Genomic DNA, 21,388 nt, shown 5'->3' on the forward strand with positions numbered 1-21,388 from the left:
AGACCCATGTACACCACCTCGAGTTCCTTGGAGGAAAGGTGGGATATACAATTGCAACAATAACAATAACGAAGAATCTTGTGGCACTTTGGAGACCAACAAATTTATTATGGAGTAAATGTTATTCAGAGTAACACGTGGTTTGAGAGGGGGATGCAAACACTGCGGTCAATAAGAAATTAAATGCAGCACTGATAATTATGTTATTAAAAGTGGCCATTCACAACAGAAGTGTGGATAACAGACACTGGCATCAGTAAGCTACTAACGCATGTATAATTTAAAAAATCAACTAAACATTACTTTGATCCTATTCAAGCCAGAGAAGGAACCATGATAGTAAGCAGCAGATCAGTGGCTCTATTTGGAACAAAATTGTATCTAAAAAACTGCAATAGATATACAGTCATCCCAATAGGGAGATAAAATCGCTCAAAAAGCTGGGCTTTATACTGCTTGTATAAATCCATTTGAATCCATTTGCCTCCTGCACCTTTTGGATTTCTTTTTGTTTTTGTGCCTTGTGGTGCCCCTTTGAAGTATTCAAATTCAAAATATTGAGAAAGCAGACTCCCCAGGTCTGATGAGCAGAAACTTGCTCCAAATCCACTCTAACAATACCCCAAATCAAGGTGTAATCCACAAACCACATAATTAGAATGCTTACACTTTATTATTATTATTACATTTATTTCCCACTTTTCCTCCAAAGAGCTCAAGGTTGAATACATGGTTTTCCCATTTTATCCTCCCAACAACCCTGTGAGGTAGTTTAGGCTGAGAGACAATGATTGGCACAAGGTCACCCAGGAAGCTTCAGGACTGAGTGGAGATTTGAACCCTGGTCTCTCTCATCCTAGTCACTATACCATACTTGAGACATATGTACTTGAACCTAGATATTTTGTGACACATACACCTGTTGGACAGTGGTAGTGACATCACTAGTGAATCAGCAGAAGTCTTTCCCTATTTTGTGAATTCTCTTGTTTCATTTTAGATCAAGTGTTCCACATCCAGTGCAGAAATACCCATCTAGTCATCTATTGCCATCAATACTACCCTTTCCCTCTATAAGCAAGCAGAGCTCTGATGTTGCTTCATCAAAAGTCAGCCTTAGATTGAGCCTTGTACAGGAGCAATGCTATCTCAATTGCAAACTCTGCCTTTGCAGGAAGTTGCTTCTTCAGTTAAAGGGGCCAAGCTTGCTCCAGTGGTTTTTACTCTAACAGAATGGGGGAGATTCTGGTTGTACTGAGGCTTCTGTGATGGAGTCCTCCAAGGCAGATGATTGCAATGTCACATCCTTAGGCCATCAATGGTATCAATGTCACGGCTTCATCTTGCAGACTTGACTCTGGGGCTGGCCCTACCTGCAATTCCCCTTCTGACTCAGATTCCTTGATCTTATCCCTTCAGGAAGGAGAGATCCCAGGGCGATGAGCCACAGCACAGTGTCAACCGCAACTTAACCCTGGACCATTTCTGGTGAACCACTGGGGGCAGTTATTGGAGGACAGCTAACATGTTCCTCCAACAAGAATGGCAAGTGGAGGAGGGGCTGAGCTGGAGGAAGTGGCTTGCTTAAGGCTGCCTCATGAACTCATGGCAGAGGTGAGGGATCGACATCAGTTCTCAAATCAACTACAAATTCCAAAGCCACTCATGCATGTTCAGATGCAGAATGGCAAGGCTCTGGGATGTCCCATTGTGTCCATATTTTGCAGTGAAGCTATATTTCATATATCATCAAATTTAGACCATTTGACTGGTTTATTGATTGGAAGGTTTGTAAATAGTAGTAAAGATGATTGGTTAAATTGCTACATATTCCAAACCAGCTTTCTAACCAAAGTATGTGGAGTGGTGCATGGGATATAAATTAGATAAATAATAATTAAATGTGACATGAATTGTTTTATATTATAAATTGATTATTATTTATAAAGCTTCCTTGAGCATATAACAGAATGGCATTTACCACTGTAATAAAATCACATTATTGGGTAATAAGGAAATGTCTCTCCTGGTTTTTAAATGACAGAGTATTACTAAGTGGTTGAGAGGAGGATGTGCAAAGATTCCACTTCACGGGAAATTGAGAAAGTAAATATAGTTTTGCAAGGAGATATATATTTATTTTCCATAATTTGTCTCCCAATTAAAGGTGTAGATTTGAAGTTCATTACTCTGTGGTGATCATGGGAAGCTGCCTTATAGCAGGTCAGCCTATTTGTCCATCTAGCCCATTGTTGACTACTCCAGATTTTGTTGAACTACAACTCACATCAGCCCTGATCATTGCCCTACGTTGAACCATAGTCCAGGGATGGGGAACCTGTAGCCTTCCAGATTATAGTCCTACAGGTCACATCTACACCATATGTTTAAGGCACATTTAAACAACATGGCTTCTGCCATGAGAACTGTAGTTTCTTAAGGGCGCTGGGAATTGTAGCTCTGTGTGGGATGAATTACAGCTCCCAGGAGTCTTTGGGGGAAGCCATGTGTTTTAAATGTATAGTGTGGATGTGACCTACAACTCCTATCAGCCCTGACCGTTGCCTAGGCTGGATGGGGCTGATGGGAGCTGTAGTCCAACAACATCTGGAAGGCACCACATTGGCTACTCTTGGTGTAGTCTGACTAGCAGCAGTTCTTCAGAGTCTCACCTGCTTCCTGACCCATTCAATTGGAGATGCCATGAATTGAACCCAGGATCCCCTCTATGCAAATACGTGCGCTACCACCAAACTATGGCCAGGTTCTGATCACCTCTGAAAATACTCCTTGAAATGGAACGTCTTTGGTAGAGAGAAATGGAGGCAGAAAAATAGTTCTGGATGTCATACCATGATCATGAAGTTGGTTTTCCCAGGGTGAAGCTCACCCATTGCTGAAATCGTGACTCCTCAGTCAATATTCTGAAAAATATTGAAAATTGTGAGTCCAGGTAAGGATTCTGAAAAACATCAAAAAATGTGACCCACAGATCAGGATTCTGAAAAACTGCTGTGTCATCATAGTAACAGCTGCCTTATGATACAGCTCCCTGCCTTATAACCAATTTATGGCCCAATCTGCAAGTTAGTTTTTGTACACAAACTCCCCATGATGACCCAGTGGAATACACAAGGCTAATAGCTACTATATTCATATTTAATCATTCAGGTCCCATTCTGGCCCTTTCAAATGTGTTTTGATTTCTTTCTTGTGTGACTATATTTGCAACTTTCCAAAATAAAAAAATTCAGCCAGCCACCATTAAACACAGCAAAGAGCCTTGTGGCACCTTACAGACTAATACATTTATTATGGCATAAGTTTTCATGGAGAACAGTTCACTTAATCAGATGTATCCACCACAAAAGTTTATGCTATAATAAATTTGTTAAAGGTGCCACAAGACGCCTCCTTGATTTTGCCTCATTAGCCCACACAGACGTAACATGACTACCAGTCTGGAATTTGTTAAAAATAGAATGTCAGTTATTTGGCTCTGCTTGAGTCTGAGTTATGAGTGGCTGAAAGTCGACATGCTTGGCCCACACATGAACAACACAACTGACAAACTTCCCATCATTGATTTAGCAGGCCTCCGTAAATGCCTTGTCTGGTTATGATGCAAGATGTTTTCTAGTATCCAGATACACATATCTCTAGGTAAAGGGCAGAAGAAGAAAGGATAATGTTGGGTTTGGCTTATCCAACTATCTCTGGCATTTGACCAGAGAGTTCAAATCTGGCTATTTCCGTGGAAATGATCTGTGTATATACCATCCCGTGTCTTTTTTATTCATTTGATTTGACTTCAGCAGTCTTTGGGGAAATTGAAGGAAAGGTTCTGAAAGAAGAGGCCAGTGACATTCTTTACAACCAAGGCTTTGGCATTTTCAGGACGGTGCTAGAAGGTAGAAATTTATTTTGTGAAGAATGTCCAATGTGTTTCATCAGGGGCATGCAGGTCCTTTCAGGTTTGCTTTGTTTTTCCTTTATCTTGTAATTTACAAACATCTGTACTAGCGTTTACCTACCAGAAAGTCCCCTATGTGGAAACCAGCCACTACCTCATTTTTTGGATGACCCTGTTTTACTTTTCCTGAGTTCACAATTCAAGGGAGCAAGTTGGCTCTACAACAAAATTTTGCAGTGTAGTCTCATCTCCAAGCAGGAATTCTCCTGTTCAGTGTTCCAGTCCTGCCCTCCTCCGGAATAACACAGCTCCAAGCTGTAAGGAGTAGGGAATGGACAAATGTGTCAATTTCAGTTCCTCTCAGTTTCTTATGTATCCAGTCTTAAGTTCAGTTCTCCACATTTCCACTCCACTTTGCATTTTTTTAAAAGGTCCTCATAAAAATCTACCAGTATTTTAAGTCAAGTTTGTCCTAAATATAGATATTTTTCTATGCAATCTTGCCTAATATACACATTTTTGCAAAGCGGTTTTCCCCACCAATAATATATTTATATGCAACACTTTACCTTAGTATATGCATTTTTGTACACATGCCTTGGCTGGAGAACTGCATTGCAAAATTCAGAGAAGTGTGAATTTCAAAGGATGGCTGTCTTTCAGTTCACATATTATTTTGGAAAATGCAAATTAGGTAGGTTCACCTTTAAATATGAACTGAATCAAATTTCTCCCCCATCCTTAGTAAGGAGTTTAATGAGGCTATTCCATTCCCCCCACCCAAGCACGCTGCTACCTCCCTGTTACTTCTCAGCAACCCTGTTTTGGTTCCAGACTTATAGGCACTTCCCACCTGAGTTTGTTATTAGTGTGTGTGATTATGAAGTACAAATGCTCATCTGTTGCAATAGTTGTGCATGCTATTTTGCATGTTATAACTTAACTAAAACTCACCAGAGGCTCATATTCTAAATGTACAGAAATTCATCTTTATACAAAATGGTTGCCAACTTCTGGAAGGCAAAAAACACTCAGAAAAGTTGCAGTGGGATCTCTGGCATCTTTCAGATGCTTGGCTTTTATCTGCACCACACATTTAAAGCACTTTAACAGCCATTGTTTCCCTCAAAGAATCCTGGGAACTGTAGTTTGTTAAGGGTTTGTTAAGGGTGCTGATGGCGGTTAGGAGACCGCTGTTCCCCTCACAGAGCTACACTCATTTCCTTCTCAGAGTGGTTTAACAATTAATCACTCTTCCCCGGAAACTCTGGGAATTGCTGCTCTGTGAGGACAATAGTGGTCTCCTAACAACTCTCACCACCCTTCACAAACAATACTTCTCAGGATTCTTTCAGGGAAGCCATGGCTCTTTAAAGGAGTATCATAATGCTGTAAATAGTGTGGCTGTGACAAACAGAGTTACTGCTGATTTACAGGCAAGAATTTGAAGTGCACATTGACTTATCTCAAATTATCTCTGGCATGTTTGTCTCTCCCTTTCCTTCTCACTTGTCAGATTCTGAAGCCAACGCTCTCAAGGCCATCCATGTTCTTTTAGAGAATCAGCCTACTTTTTTAAAAATTGAAGGTTTTCAAGAGGCTTTCTGAAGTGTTTTTATTATTATTTTACTATTTTTGTTAGGTGGAAAGTAAGTCATGGAAGGCAAATTGGAAATTGTGTAACAATTTAAGCCATGAAATGCTTGGCCTGGATCACATGAACATCTCTTGATTTCCTCACACTTTGGATACATTTAAAGCAACCCCCCCCCGAGTCCTGAGTAGTGTAGTTTGGAATTGCTTTATTAGTTGCACAGCAAAGGCAGACTTCTAAAGGCATCCACTGGACAATTATGAACAACTGTATGAATGGATAATACACGTTGTTTCAGAGTAGTCAGGGTTTATTTGATAAATACACTGAATCAGATTTTTCCAAGACTCCCAAATAGTTGATAGTGCACGTATACAGTAGGGCCCCGCTTTACAGCGCTTCGCTTTACAGCGTTCCGCTAATACAGCGGTTGTGAATTGTAGAAAGGCCCCGCTTTACAGTGCTTGTTCCGCTTTTACAGCGTTTTTTGCCGCCTGGCGCCATTTTGGTCAATGTAAGTCAATGGGATCCACTTTACAGCGGTTTTTGCTTTACAGCGGGGGTCCGGAACGTAACCCGCTGTATGAGCGGGGCTCTACTCTATTGTCAGTGCATTCCCAAGACATCAGTTTATTTGTGTTGCCAGTTGATTATGTGCATTTATATTTGTTGTATTATTTGAAAATAATACTTTTTTTAAAAAAAATCAGACACGTGAATAAGATTATATCTGAACTTTATAAAATGTCATCTATCAGCACAGTACTTGAGGATTTCCGCAAATGCAATTATCAGCATATCTTTGCTTGCATTTGCATTTATACCCCAAACTTTGTATTTTTGTAGGCAATATTCTGTACTCTTGACCCATTCTTACAGATACACTTTAAAGTGCATGCTGCCACTGGTTGTGAATATATCTGTATGATTTATTTATGGTGCAATCTATAAAGATATGCCTGCTGAGGAGCAAAACTATCCCGGCAGGGTAGATTAATAACTGATGATTAATAAAATAAAATAAAAATAAGAGTTCTGAAAATTTTAAATAGATTTTTTAATTTAAGAAAAACATTTTAAATCCCACATTTCTCCTGAACAATAACTAGAATGAAATTAAATGATCTGGATATAAGCACATTAGCCCTAGAGATAATATTGAAATGGAATCAACATCTCTCCCAGATACATTGAGCTAAAGGAGGTTTTCCTGTGTACATGAAGAACCAAATAAGTAAATGTGATTTTTGCACATGTGGTGGCATTGCTGTAAAACTCAGTCATTTTGGAAAATGGTGAAAAGATTACTTAATGAAATGTTTAATATCTAGGAACTGGCTGATCCTTTGTTGTGCCTTCTAAATTATACAGAAGGACAAGAGAGTGTTAAAAAACAACAATGGCTAGGATATTGTTTGCAAAAATGTAGAAAAAACTTGAATTACTTAGGAAAATCTGGGAGCAATTGGAAGTGTTAAAACTAACTCTGATGATGAGGTCTTTTAAAATACTTAAAGAAGAAATTTTAAAAATGGATACCAGTAATTACATACATTAAAAGAGAACTAGATATAATAAATATAAGATTACATTATTTGCTGCTATAATTATTGTAATGAAACTAGGAGAAGGAAAATTATATATATACTTGTGATTTTGTCACATGTAGAGATTTGTATTTATAATACTTTTGTGTCAGATCAGCTGTACAAGGGATTTCCACACATTTATCTGTATTGATCTGAAGTGTGTTTTGTATTCTACACTTTGTATTAAAATGTTTAAGAATTTAAAGAGATTTATAAAAAAAATTAAAAAGTAAATGAAGATAAGTTCTCAGATATCAACATTTACAGTCTACCTACCAAATACAAGCATTTCATTTTTACCTGATGAAGGTAAACTGCTCTAGACTACCGAATAACAGACCTTGCTTTGATCTGTCAGTTATAAGTATTTTGTTTTTGGTGTGTATTCTCACTCTGGGCTGGATGAGTCCAGGAATTGGTGGATGTTGCATTGACATTGCACGATTCCTGTATAGGATTGCATAGTATAACTGGTTTTCTGCCATTCTAACTGTCATAGCTAAAAAAATCCCGAGAGTCTGCGTTCGGTGAGGTGCTGAGCCCTTTCTCTAGATATCCCTAGGCTCCCTCACGGAACTGTGTTTTCTAGGAATCCCTGGAAAGAAGGAGAGGCTGTTAAATCAGCTCAAGTCTGTAGTGTTAGATACACTCTTCTTCTAGTAATGTGCTTAACAACTTTTTGTTACACGTGCCACCAAAAAAGACACACATGGCTGAAGTATATATTGATAACAGGACACTATGTTACTGAGGCATGATTCCCTAGATGTGCAATTCCAAAAGCAGCACGCCGATATGTTAATAAATGGCTATACAAAGCTCCCTTCTGCCGCACTTGCAAATGGGAATATGCATATTAAAATGGGAATGTGCATAATAAAAACTTTATATGCATATTAAAGTGGGCAAGATCTGTAAGTCACTAGCAGAGCATCTGCTTTGCACGCAGAAGGTCCCAGGTTCAGTCCCCAGCATCTCTAGGTAAGGCTGGGAGAGAACCCTATCTGAAACCCTGGAGGGCCACTGTCAGTCAGTGAAGGCAGTACTGAGCCAAATGGACCAATGGTCTATCTCAATAATAAGACAGCTCCCCATACGCCTGTGTTCCTAGAATGGATTTTTTTTTTTTTAAAGGCAGTCTACATAGCAATAACATTACGGTAAAGCAATAGTGTAACACAAAACCAGCAGATGTAAAACCAACACAGTCAGAATTACAGCAGATATTAAAGGTAGCTTTAAATATAAAACAAGCCTGAACATGAACCATGGACTAATCCAGTCCAGTACAAAGAGTGCAAGCAGGTAGTCTTCCTAATAGCTGATATATGTGCACAAAACCACACATGGGACAAAAAGGTAAAATCAAGAAACCTATTCCCTGCTCCCATTGATGATCATTTGCTAGCATGCAGTTGGGTCCAGAAAAGTGAACAACATGGATGGGAAAGCAAAGCCAGGGCATCATATGCAAGCCAAAGTAAGCCATATAGTGCAACTCTGATTGTTTTTATTTATTTAATAAATATGTAAACCACACATCAAGGGAAAAAAACTTATCTAAGTGATCTACATAATAAAATCAGCATAACATATAAGAATGAGATTTAAACCATCAGAAATCAAATAACACAAAAACTGGGTCATATGTCTGGGAACGTCTGACTAAACATGCCTTAAGTTGATGTCTAAAAATAAATACAGGTAGTGCCTGCCTAATACGCATGAACGAACCGTTCCACTAAGTTGGTGTGATCACCCCAAATGCTCTATTCCAAGTAGCTGTCAGACATATGAAGCACAGTAAAAAGTGCCTCTCCGGGCAATCTCAATGTGCAGGTAGGTGTGTATGGGGAAAGGTGGTTCTTCAGGTAGTCTTTTGTAGTTTAGATCTTTAGCTGATAGTAATACCTGAAATTACACAGACACAATGCACCCAGTGTAGATGAAGGTAAACTATGCCATGTGTTCCTCTGTCTGCCTGCTGTGCCTACAGCACATTATATCCCCACTCATGGTACTAGCTGTGCACAATGCCTTGTTGTATTTGAGCATCTCTAGATAAATCCATAGAGTTGCATCCAGAGTAGCGCTAAGTCACAGTCCCATCAGCGCAAGGATTTCCACTCCTGCAATGGAACTCCCCTTTCCTCCTCCCCTGTACACCCAATAATCTGTTCTAGGGGTTCTTCCAAGCCTACAGAGCAGATGTGGGAAAGGCCTGCAGTGCATGTGGGGGAGGAGAGGGGGGAAAGTCCTGTTGTGCAAGCACAAATCCTGCGCTGATGGGATGCGGAAATTGTATACCGTCCACCCATAGCATCAGTTTTATATTTTGCCACCAAGATCCATCTTATGTAGCTGCCAGACATGACACCTTTTAATTTATCCCCCTCCCGTACTGAATTTTATTATCTTCATATATGGAAAGTACAATAAATATACATAATATAAAATAAATATACATAAATAGGAGCTTCCTTTCCTGAGTGCTTCGTGCACCAACCCCACCACCTAACTCCAGGCACAGGAAGCACAGGCACCCCATTCCCTCGCTCACCCCCCTCGAGTTGGCTCATTCTGTTCCTCGGGTGCTGACCTGTCCTCACCCACCTGCCTTGCTTGTTTCCTTGCACTGAATCCTCTGCTGCTCCCTGCCATTTCCCCACTCCAGTTGCCACCCCCCATGCCACCTCCGCTGCTGACTTGCCCCTTGCCTCACCTGGCTGCCAGCTGACCAGCCTCTCTCCCTTGCCCACTTGCTGGCCAGCCTGCATCACCTTGCCTGCCGCTGCCACATCCCGGAGCATTTAGAAAGCTGTCATGTGATTACAGTGCGACAGCATATTAAGAAAAATATATGTATGGATAAATCAATACATATCAATTTTACATGGCACCTTTTAAAGAAGATTCTTTGGACAAGTGTTAACAAGATGTAAGCTGAATGTAATTGGTGTCAGCTGGTTCATCAGGTAGTCAAAATGGAGTGGAGTTTTCCCTCCTCGACCTATAATCTGGGAACTAGAATCCAGCAAAAGTCCATTAAGATCTTACAAACAAGCAGGTAACAGACATGCGCAAGTGATTCATGATGCTGATTTCCTGCTGTTCCTATGACCTGCTTCTCCCCACCCTCCCCCAAACCCTCAGCTCTTAGAACTCATTGGAAAACTGACAGGTCTTTTTTTTTAAAGTAACTTAAATTTGTTATTCTCTTGAAGCTGGAGGCCAATAGAATTCACAAAAAATTAATAATTCATTAGACTGCATTGAACTCCTGTATTTGTCTCAAAGGAAAGAGGAATGGAAGGAATTCTTTAAGAAGGAATACAAAATGATAAATTATTTGTTCATGTAAAAGTTGGCTCCCCATTATTCCTAAAGACAAAGGTTCTTAACTGACGCAAAGAGCTCTTTTGCCAACAAATAAAGCCGGAACTGCCCAAAGGCAAAAATACTCACATGCAAATGAGAGCATGAGAATACAAATTGCCACTGGTTGTGTGGACAAGCAGCGTTGGGAAGAGGCTTTTTGTGTGTGTGTGGAAAACAGGAGGTACACAACTTTTCCCCCTCCCTGCCACTTCTCCAAACCTATGGGTGGTATTCAATGCTAGTCCTACTTAGAGTAGTCTCATGGAAGTTAACAGACTTAATTGACTATAACCCTTAGATTTTAGATGTGTCTGTGAGGCAGTGAGGCTGGTCTATTAGGGCAGAAGGGCACTGCCTCACCAACCTCTGTCTTAACTCTTCTTTTTCTTTCTTTCTTTCTTTCTTTCTTTCTTTCTTTCTTTCTTTCTTTCTTTCTTTCTTTCTTTCTTTCTTTCTTTCTTTCTTTCTTTCTTTCTTTCTTTCTTTCTTTCCTTCCTTCCTTCCTTCCTTCCTTCCTTCCTTCCTTCCTTCCTTCCTTCCTTCCTTCCTTCCTTTCTACCATTCCACAAGGTGGCTCTGGGTCTTTGCTTCCTCCTGCTTAGTCTCAGTGTTGCCCTTGTAGAAGGGCAGGGAGGAGGATGGGTACAAAACTAGATTTAGTTGGCTCTGCCCGTCATGGCCTCTGGCTCCATCTACTGTTGGCCCCCTTGCTTTCTGCCCACCTCTCCCAATGGGCACTGGCCGCCACTGTTGTGAGGGCAAACGTGACTATAGCTCCACGGGGAAGGAAGCACCTGGTTGACCTCTGCGAGAACAGAGTGCTAGACTATATGGGCCTTTGGCCAGATCCAGCAAGGTTCTTCTTATGTTCAGTTACGTAGGGAGTTGAAGTGGAACTACCAGCTGGCTGAAGAAAGTTTAAGCACATTCACTTCCCAACAACACTTTCCCACTCAGTAGCGCAGTGGCAAATTCAGAAGTGCAGGGTCCCTCCGTGATAGTCATGGCCGCACCTCCTTGTAAGATTATACAACCTTCTAATACTATAAAAGAATCTGCCCAGGCTTGAACATCGCTTTCTGCTTCTTTATCACTGTCACAATTTAACTGTACTTTCTCACTGCCAGATATATTGTTTCAGTAGCAATTCAGTGTCTGTCTACACGTGTATCTCCTGCTGCTACCAAACTGCTGGATGATGTAGATGGGATGCTATCATCAGGATTCACTGTCTCTTCTACTGTTACAGAATTGTCCCTCTCCACAACTTGCCTTGGCTTTTTGAAGTAGGAACTCATAAAGGCTGGCTTGCAATTGACTCTTCTCAATAGCTAACACACTCCCCTTTCGTGCTGATTGACTTGTAGGATGCTAAAGATGTAGACACCCTGCTGGGACTTGACTCCCCCCCAAACGTGTGGGATCTAATACCCCCTGGGACCCCAGATGACTACACCACTGTAATCCCACTTCAAATTGTCCTTTCTGAAGTTGCTTCCACCACTCCACAAAAAGTGGCATTACAGGTCGTCATGTGTAGGCTTGATATTTCATTTATCATTCAGTTTTAAATGGTTGGTTAGAAATATCTGAAGTATTTCTAAGTGTGATAATACTATTTTCATGTCTTTATGTGTTTGTCTTTGATCCTGCAATTGCAGTTAGGTAGAGAACAGACTGGGTATTGCCATTAATTTTCAGTCTACTGATTTTTATTTATTTTGCTTATGACTAATGATGGGGTTTTTTTATATGTAAACTATTTTTTATTTCAAAGTAATTTTTAACAAAAAAGAGCACAACATTAAATTAAATTCTATACAACAATTACAAAATAAGTTGCAAGAATAACCTCCTATCAAGCTTTATATATCTGTGTTTGCTTCAATAATCAATGAAATGGGACCATCTTTCTGTCACACAACTAACTTTTAACAACTAAAATGCCATTCCTTTATCAGCAGTTAATTTGTCTATTTCAGTTGTCTCTAGGCATTTGAGAACCATTCACTTATTGTTGGAGGCTCTGATTTTTTCCAGTGATGGGCCCAAACCAACTGTGTGGAGACCAACAGATTCATAATTAGTCATTTACAAGAGGTTTAAACACCTTCTACAATAAATTTAGATCTAATTAATAGTAGCTTTAAATCCAGATAACATCTAATTATTTGGATATTATGGTAAGCATCCAGAAGCTATGAATAATTTGTCAGTTCCACAACACATGATATAGATCTGCCTGAGCAGTATTAGATTTCCAACATTTAAAATCAGAAAGCACTGAAACCAAGATGTGGTCCAACTACCTGATGACAAGTTTATTTTATTTTTTTGCCTGGTCAAATTGACTTATCATAACCACTTTTAATGCCTTATTACTGGTGCTAAAGAAAGACTCTAGGACTCTTCTCCTTGTTTTGCCATCCACAGGCGTATTAAGATTTTGCTGTTCCATCTGATATGTGCAACTCTCCCTTGACCCATATAAATGCAACCAACTTACCTGTGCATCATTATAATGAATGAAGAGGGTTAGAACAACCATTCCTCCTTTTATTACCAGATCCTAACATTTGCTTCAGTCCTTGATTTTCCTTTTGTAGAAATGTAGGGACTTGGGTTTTTTCCTCAAAGGACTAGTCTAAAAGCAGATATACTACTAAAAAGACAGAAGATAGAGAAAGCAATACATTTAGGTATCCAAGGTGCAGTGATCTCTTCTATATCAAACAGGGCAAGCCAGTTCACATTTGCAGTTTCTATTTATTTTCTGGTGCTCCAGCTTATTGTTTGTACTGAAACTATTGTGCGGAGTCACCCCCAAGGGGAAACACATACCCATCAGAGAGGGCAATTAATAGCTTACAGGAAAACCACAACACTTAAAACATTTATTTCAAAATACTTCCTTGCCAACATGTGTATCTTCTAAAATGTACTATTGGATCCGATTAAGTTATTTCTAGAAGTCAGATGACTGCATTGTCCAAATCATCTGACCTAGATAACTGTTTGTAGTTAAATTATGGCCCTGTGAAAAGTGTTCTTTGCAACTGACAGGGCCAGTTGGAGTATGTGCTTGGCAGCAGATCATACTTGTTTCTGCCAGTCTCTGGGCTCCACTTCCTGCTCCCACAATGCAGAATTACCTCTTGAAATTATATGTTTTCTCCCCATCCTCAACCATCATCAAACCCAGAGTGACTGTATTGTTAAATTCACAGATTTGGTGCTCTCCAGTGCTGCCATGGCACAAAGGTGTAAATCCCAGGCATGGATCCTTATGGAGTCTCATAATTTTGGTAAGGGATCCTCTCAAAACCATCATCAAATCATAGGTCACCTCTGTGCACACAAGGGGGTATCCACACCATACATTTAAATTGCATCCAATGCACATTTAAAGCACATGACTTCCGCCAAAGCATCTGGGAACGGCGGCTTCCCTCTCACAGAGCTACAACTTCCCATCACCCTTAAAAAAACCTACAATTCTGATTATTCTTTGGGGGAAATCATGTGCTTTAAACGTGTGTTGAATGTGTTTTAAATGTACATATGGTATAGATGAGAGCAAAGAAGGTCTGTCATTTGTTTTGTTGTCATCTTATGAAAAAAAATCAAGATCCTTAAGATCCGTGCCTCAGATCAGCATATTTTGTGGTGCTGCCAAGCGCAAGATTGGTCATTTGTACTGTGTAGTCTAGCACCGTAAGCTTTAACCTGATGGTGGGTTTTTTGGGGTGGGGGTGGAATTCTAAGTAGAATCATGCACATTCAAGATTCAAGCAAAGCATTTGTGTATGTACATGTGTGTGCTTTCTCTTTCTGACTGTTGGGTGGGGAAGAGACTTAGGGGAGGGATGAGAGAAGCAAGTAGATGAGGTTATGTTACATGCAATGTAGGTGATCCATTAGGGCAAATGGGGCACAGCCCCACTATCCTGCCTGCCCTGGCCAACCACCACTTGCCTGCATTCTTACTTACAGCCTTCTGCCCTACCAGTCCCAGTGAGCACCAGCTCCCACTGATTATGTCCACAACCCTCTCTCAAAATTCCAAATGTGCCGAAAAGAAAAGAAAAGGTTGGTGGCCACAGGTATAGTCTTTGGAAAGTATCTTATCTTTAGCTTTTACTGGGGTGGTAAACCAGTGTTTAGTTGTTTTTAATTGCTGGTATAGCACAGTGGGGAAAAGAGCCTGGCTGGGAGTCCAGAGTCTGTGAGTTTAAATCCCCCCTCATGTCTCCTGGCTGTCAAGATCACCCCCACAGTGAGCGGCTCAGGGGTTATGTGCCCTGCCACCTGTGCAGCCATGGGCAAGCTGCATAGTCCCAAGGAGCCCAGTTGCCCCCCAGCTGGCAGTTATGGACAAGGAAGGGGCTGGCTTGTGCAGCTGTGGCAAGCTGAGCAGGCCCTAGCCAGCTGGGGAGGACTAGCGTCAGAGGGAGGCAATGGTCAACCCCCTCTGAATACCGCTTACCATGAAAACCCTATTCATAGGGTAGCCATAAGTCAGGATCGACTTGAAGGCAGTCCATTTCCATTTCATTTTCAATTGTTTTTAATGATTTTATTAACAGTTTTATTTTAAACCGTTGTAACCCACAGTTATAACAGTTATAAACTGTTGTTAATAACAACAACAGTCTGTGCCATGCAGGCTTTAGGTGTGGGCTCTCATGGCTGAATGCTTCTCCATCAAAAAACCATACAAACCCCCAGGAGATTGTCAGAAAGGTTTCTAGCTTAGCTTGATTTGCAGAGAATTTGTTTGTGTGGAGGAGTATTCGGCCAACTTGAAGTCTGAATGGTAACAGCCCAGACATAGGTTTACCATTTGAATGAAAACGAAGCCCTCGAAGTAAGGCCAAAGAAAGCTCTGCTTGAGTAAGTGTATTTTATCACATATCTGAGTAAGCTTTTCTTTTATCACAGTCATTAGGAGGATCAAAACTGTTTTACGTCCCTTTTGGATCACACCAGTGAGTAAGAATGCTTCAGTTTACAGGTGAGGGCGCTGGTCTTTTCCACTTCGCTGGAAATGCAGCAATAACATTACCGCTGTGCTTGGGAAATTCCAGAAACGTTCTGCGCAAGACTAGGGCATGAAGCCAGCATTTGGAAAACAGAAAAAATACAAAGAATATGTATAGTCTTGTTGGAGTCTCACTTGAAAAGGGAAATCTGTCAGTTGTGAAGAAATAAATAAGGAAGTGCCAGTAAAAAGTTTAGGCCTAATCCCCAGAGCTGTTAACAAGAAAATTTGACAATGCTAATTCAGATTGAGCCAATGGGAATGTTTGCACAGGGGAGTAAGGGTTTTGTACTCAGATTTGTCAGTCTTCAACAATAACTATGCTATTTAGGACACTCTAATTTACACGCAGCCTAGCTGAATAATACTCATTCCAAAAAGATGACTGGCTCTTGAGCTCTGACAACTCATTTCTGTGACCACAATATTATATGCACATTTCTGTTCTGCTCTGACAAACAGGGTTGAGAGAGTTTTTAAAAAACAACAAAGCACATATTAAAATCTTATTTAAAATTAAAAGTGCATCCTAGTTATGAAATCTGGCAAAACCGCAACATTTCTGAAAAGTGTTTGGTACAAGGAAAGCGAGCTCTACAGTTTCAGGATAGCCACTGTGACATTCTCCTTTTGTGACTATAATGCTATGATGTGAATAACTAACTTTGTTTTTCTATAGTATATCTAATAAAACACCTTGGCTGATGCTCTTAAGTAGCTTCCTCTAAAGAATGTTGCAAGAACTGTGAAAACTGAGGTCTTTTCTAGACTACTGCATTTTCGTCTTGTTTGGCCATTGCTGCTCTACAATTCGCTGGAAGCAAACTTACAGCTATGGTCCCTCATGGTACTTAGTATATTGCAATATCCCCATTGAAATAGTACACTGTCTAGCCTCACACAGAAATTGGGGAGGGAGTTTCCCCTTGAAACCAGCCAAATTATTTTGGCCTCACCTATCTCAAATCAGCCCCCCCCATTTTAGGTGGTCCTAAAATGGTCTCCCAGATCAAGCAAAACTGTGATTTTGGAGGGGGCCACAACAGCTCTAAATAAAACTTAGAAGGAGAAGGAACAAATGTCGGGAGAAGAAAAACAAGAAATGCCACAGATAACAGTCTGCCTAGAATTCATTTGCATCAAAGATAAGAGGCTATCTGGATCTGGAAAAGGTGAAGACCTGAGAGGATCATGGGAAGTCCAGAGGCAGGAAAAGAAGTTGGAAAAAGAACCAAATGCATCAACAGCAAAGGACAGATAGACCTGAGGTATCAAATATGAAAGGCCACCACCTCTCAAAAGATGCTGACAGAGGATGTCCCAAACATCCTTACCAGCACATAGTTCAGCTCCCAAGACATAAATGATATCAGAAGGCTTCCCTCCTAAACAGAAACTCCCTTTAAAGTGCTGTAAATAAAAGCCAAATAAAATGAATCTGAGAATAGCTGGTTTATGTTGGAAGCATGCGTTCTTATAGATGATATATATATGTCGGTTGGGTGGCCCAAATCCAGTCTTATTGGGAGCAAGTTTCAGAGATTATTAGAAAAGATTACATCATACATATTATTACTAAACACTATGAAGATTTCTTCTTGGGTACTTTAATGATCTACTCATATTGCAACTGACTGTGGCAGCACACAAATGGGAAAATACCAGAGATCCACAAATGAAACAATGGCTGAATAGAATATGGACTACATTATACGTGGTAAAGTATTTGGTATTGGTTACAACACATTCATGTGCATGTTTGTACAGACGTATGTTCCACTGTGTTCAATGAGCTCTACTCACAGGTAAATATGCATAGGATTGCAGTCTTATGCTGTTACCAACAACTTTTTTATTCTAGAATTTAAAGAGACAGTAGTTTTTTCTATGAAGTCCACACACGACCTAGGTCTATTGCATATTTTTTGCCCCTGAAAAGCATTTCCTAAGAAACTGGTTACATTCTGAAAATAAAAGTTCATTGCAGATTGATACTGCAGTACCCTGCAGTGTGTCCATTTGAAAGCAAATGTAGGCAGTCCCAGCAATGGGGGATGTATCCACATCTGCCCAATAATATTGTGCATGAGCTTATACCAAGATTGTAATCACCACCCTTCTTCATTCACCTGGGGCATGTGCAGGAAGGAAAAAGCATAGATAACCTAATCAAGGAGAGGATTTTCAAATGTGTATCATCCTTATAGATAGCACAATCTAGAATGAATCTAAATTGAAAGCAGCATGTGAAGAATGAGCATAAAAAATTCTGGATTGAAAGAAAACTACATTTTTGTGTTACAAATGGGTGAGACTGTACATAGCCTAAGATAAGAGGAAGTCAGTGACCATGAGGATATTTTCTAAAAATTGAAACAGGTTAACTTTTGGAAACTGTGTTTGCATCCACCACCAGAGAAGGGGAGTGCTGTTGGGAGTGGCACTGTAGTAGAGGCCCCCACAGTGCCTGGACGAGCAGAAAACTACTGCTTTCTGGCAGCAGGAGGCAGAAAGTCTTAAAATAAAGAATTTCAGGGATAGGACAGAGCATTGACAGCTGGGGATGCAAAGCCACCATGACAAAAGGGACAGAATTAAATCTTTGCAGGCTGCCATGAAAGAGAAAGCACCTCTGGAAAGTGGACTGGTCTACAGTGAAAATGAGGACTCCCCCCCCCCGCATTTCAGCACAAACCCAGCTAGCAAAGCTCCCCACGCCCACATCTGATACAAGGAGGGTGGGATAAGGACCTGAACACCACTACCCACCTCCTCCAATGCAATGCTTGGACTTTATTGACATCGTTTTAATCAGGAACCCACCTAAAAATAAGTTTCCCTGTTTCTCGACAGCAATTTATGGGTTTGGCCTGCTGGTGGATATCCCAAGACCATCCTCCATTAAACAAGAAGCCTTTAGATAGACACAAGTAGCATATATATCATGAACAGGAATCATCAGCAACACCAGGATAAACCTGGCATTGTCTTGGAAGCACCAGCACAGGTGTTTATAGACAGAAGAATGGAATGCTAGGGAAGACTCCATGGGAAATATTGTGTCAAATGTATCTGCCAATTAATAATTGGGCTAAGTACATCACTTAGTAGATGACATCCTCTATTTGAGGGTTTTATGTATTTATTTAACAAAATTTATATACCACTTGAATGTAAAGACCTCTAAGGATGTGAAAGGCCCGGGGGAGGAAGAACCATAGTAGGCTATAGAGATTCCATCTCTCTCTCAAGGATCTCTGTCTAACAAACCCTGAATTTTGAATGTTTAGACCTGGTGTTGGGCATGAGGAAAAGATTAGGGATTACATTGGTGTACTGACTTCTCCACTGCCTAACAATCTCCTTACGTCATGTGGAGGGAAACAACAAATTGTTAGATTGTTTGCAAAGCACTGTTGCACTATGAATTATTTGCAAGGCACTTTGAGGGTAGAGTTGCTCACCTCCCTAGCAATCTTGATGCCCCATCCACATCTACTGTAGTCCCCAGTGTGGTGTCCAATGCAATGTCTGTTGCAACTTCTTGGGATCAGTTTCAGTTGATGCAGCCTGATGATGTAGACAAGGTGCTTGTGATGATGCAACCACCAACATGTCCTCTTGATCCTTGTCCTTGTTGGCTTATTAAAGATTCCCGAGGGGGTATGACCGATTTGATTTAGGATGTGGTCAATGTGTCTTTGCGGAATGGAGTGGTCCCAGCTGTCTTGAAAGAGGTGGTGATCCAATTGTTCCTGAAAAAGCCCACCCTGGACCCAACTACCACCCGGTGGCAAATACGCCCTTTTTAGGGAAGGTGATTGAGAGGATTGTGGTGCAGCAATTGCAAGTACTCTTGGATAAAACAGATTATCTTGACTCATTCCAAACTGGGTTCAGGCCTGGTTATGGGACTGAATCAGCCTTAGTCACCCTGATGGATTACCTTTATTGGGAAAAGGACAGAGGGAGTGCAACCCTGTTATTCTTACTTGATCTCTCAGTGGCTTTTCATACTATTGACCATGATATTCTTCTGAGCTGACTTAGTGAGATGGGTATCGGAGGCACTGTTTTCAAGTGGTTCTGATCTTACCTCCAGGGTTGTTTTCAGAGAATAGCATTGGGTGATTGTCTTTTGACCCCCCCTCGCAGTTGTGCTGTGGGGTGCCACAGGGTACCATCTGTCCCCCATGCTGCTTAACATCTATATGAAGCCCTTGGGAGCAATGATCGGGATACTTGGAGTGAAGCATCAGCAGTACACTGATGATATCAATCTCTATTTCTCTATAACATCTGAATTGGGAGAGGCCATGCAAACCCTGGACCAGTGCCTGAACTTGGTGGTGGGCTGGATAAGGGCCAATAAACTGAATCTTAGCAAGACAGAAGCACTGTGGGTTGGTGGTTCCTGAGTTCGGAAAATTGGTCAATTGCCTGATTGGTCAATTGCCTGATTTGGATGGGGTTATACTCCCTCTAGAAGATCCTCTGTGGCGCAGAGTGGTAAGCAGGGGTAACGCAGCCAAAGCTCTGCTCACAGCCGGAGTTCAATTCTAACGGAAGGAGGAAGTCGAATCGCCAGTTAAATGGGTTGAGGTCCACTCAGCCTTCCATCCATCCATGGTCAGTAAAATGAGTACCCGGCATATGCTGGGGGGGTAAAGAAAGGCTGGGGAAGGAACTGGCAATCCCACCCCATATATACTGCCTAGTAAACGTCACAAGACATCACCCTAAGAGTCGGAAATGACTCGCACTATAAGTGCGGGGATACCTTTACCTTTATACTCCCTGTGAAAGAGCAGGTTCATAGTTTGGGGGTGCTTCTGGATCCATCCTTGTCACTAGAGGCCCAGGTGACCTCCGTGGCTAGGAATGCCTTTTACCGGCTTTGGCTGGCAAGAGAGCTCTGGCCATTTCTGGACCGGGATAGCCTGACTACTGTTGTCCATTTATTTGTTTATTTATTATTCGATTTATAGGAGCCCAGTCCAAGCACTGACAACCTCCAGGTTGGATTACTGTAATGTACTCTGTGTGGGGCTGCCCTTCAGGTTGGTCCAGAAGCTGTGGCTGGTGCAAAATGCAGCAGCGTGACTGCTCACTGGGGCAGGGTATCACCAGCATGTCACCCCACTGCTGAAAGAATTGCACGGGCTGCCCATTAGCTACCTGACCAAGTTCAAGTTTCTAGTTTTGGTGTACAAACCCTATACAGCTTGGGACCAGGATACCTGAAATATCATCTTATCCCTTATATACCCAGTCGATCACTGCGCTCTGCAACTGAGGGCCTCCTGCAGATACCATCTTATCAGGAGGTCCATTCCACACAACATAGAAAATGGACCTTTAGTGTTGTGGCATCTACCCTTTGGAATTCCCTCCATTTAAATATTAGACAGACACCATCTGTGTTATCTTTTCGGTGCCTACTGAAGACCTTCCTCTTTAAACAAGACTTTTAAGGGGAAACCTTATCCCAGTCTGTGTCTGTGATTGCTTTTCAAGATGTTTTTAAACCTTTTTTAAAAAGATGTTTTGTTTTAATATGTTTTTAAAGACGTTTTGTTTTATTATATTTCAAAGTGTGTTTTTTAAGATGTTTTAGAGTGTTTTTAGTGTTTTGTTTGCTGCCCTGGGCTCCTTCTGGGAGGAAGAGTGGGATATTAAATAAATAAATTAATGAAACAGACAGTAGCCCTGAAAAGCCTCGGCAGCTGAATAAACAAGCACTGCAGTTACAGTTTTTTTTAATGTTGCTGTAGAGCATAGACCAGCTCTGTAAAGGATAGGAGAGTAACACTGAAATGGCCTAGCAAGATCATCACCTGCATTTTCATTCAGAATGGAATGAATGACTTTCA

The 21,388-nt window shown here is 41.0% G+C and overlaps 1 long non-coding RNA gene across 1 annotated transcript; it reads left to right on the plus strand.

The window, feature by feature from the left end:
* Positions 1-10,074: 10,074 nt before the first annotated feature.
* LOC133366340 (uncharacterized) lies at positions 10,075-16,952 on the plus strand. The gene is made up of 5 exons (XR_009758383.1): positions 10,075-10,163; positions 13,702-13,779; positions 14,468-14,577; positions 15,416-15,488; positions 16,195-16,952. It is a non-coding gene; the product is annotated as an uncharacterized LOC133366340 (long non-coding RNA).
* The last annotated feature ends 4,436 nt before the right edge of the window (positions 16,953-21,388 follow it).

This window comes from Rhineura floridana, chromosome 11, assembly GCF_030035675.1.
Source record: "Rhineura floridana isolate rRhiFlo1 chromosome 11, rRhiFlo1.hap2, whole genome shotgun sequence".
Classification (NCBI taxonomy): Eukaryota; Metazoa; Chordata; class Lepidosauria; order Squamata; family Rhineuridae; genus Rhineura; species Rhineura floridana.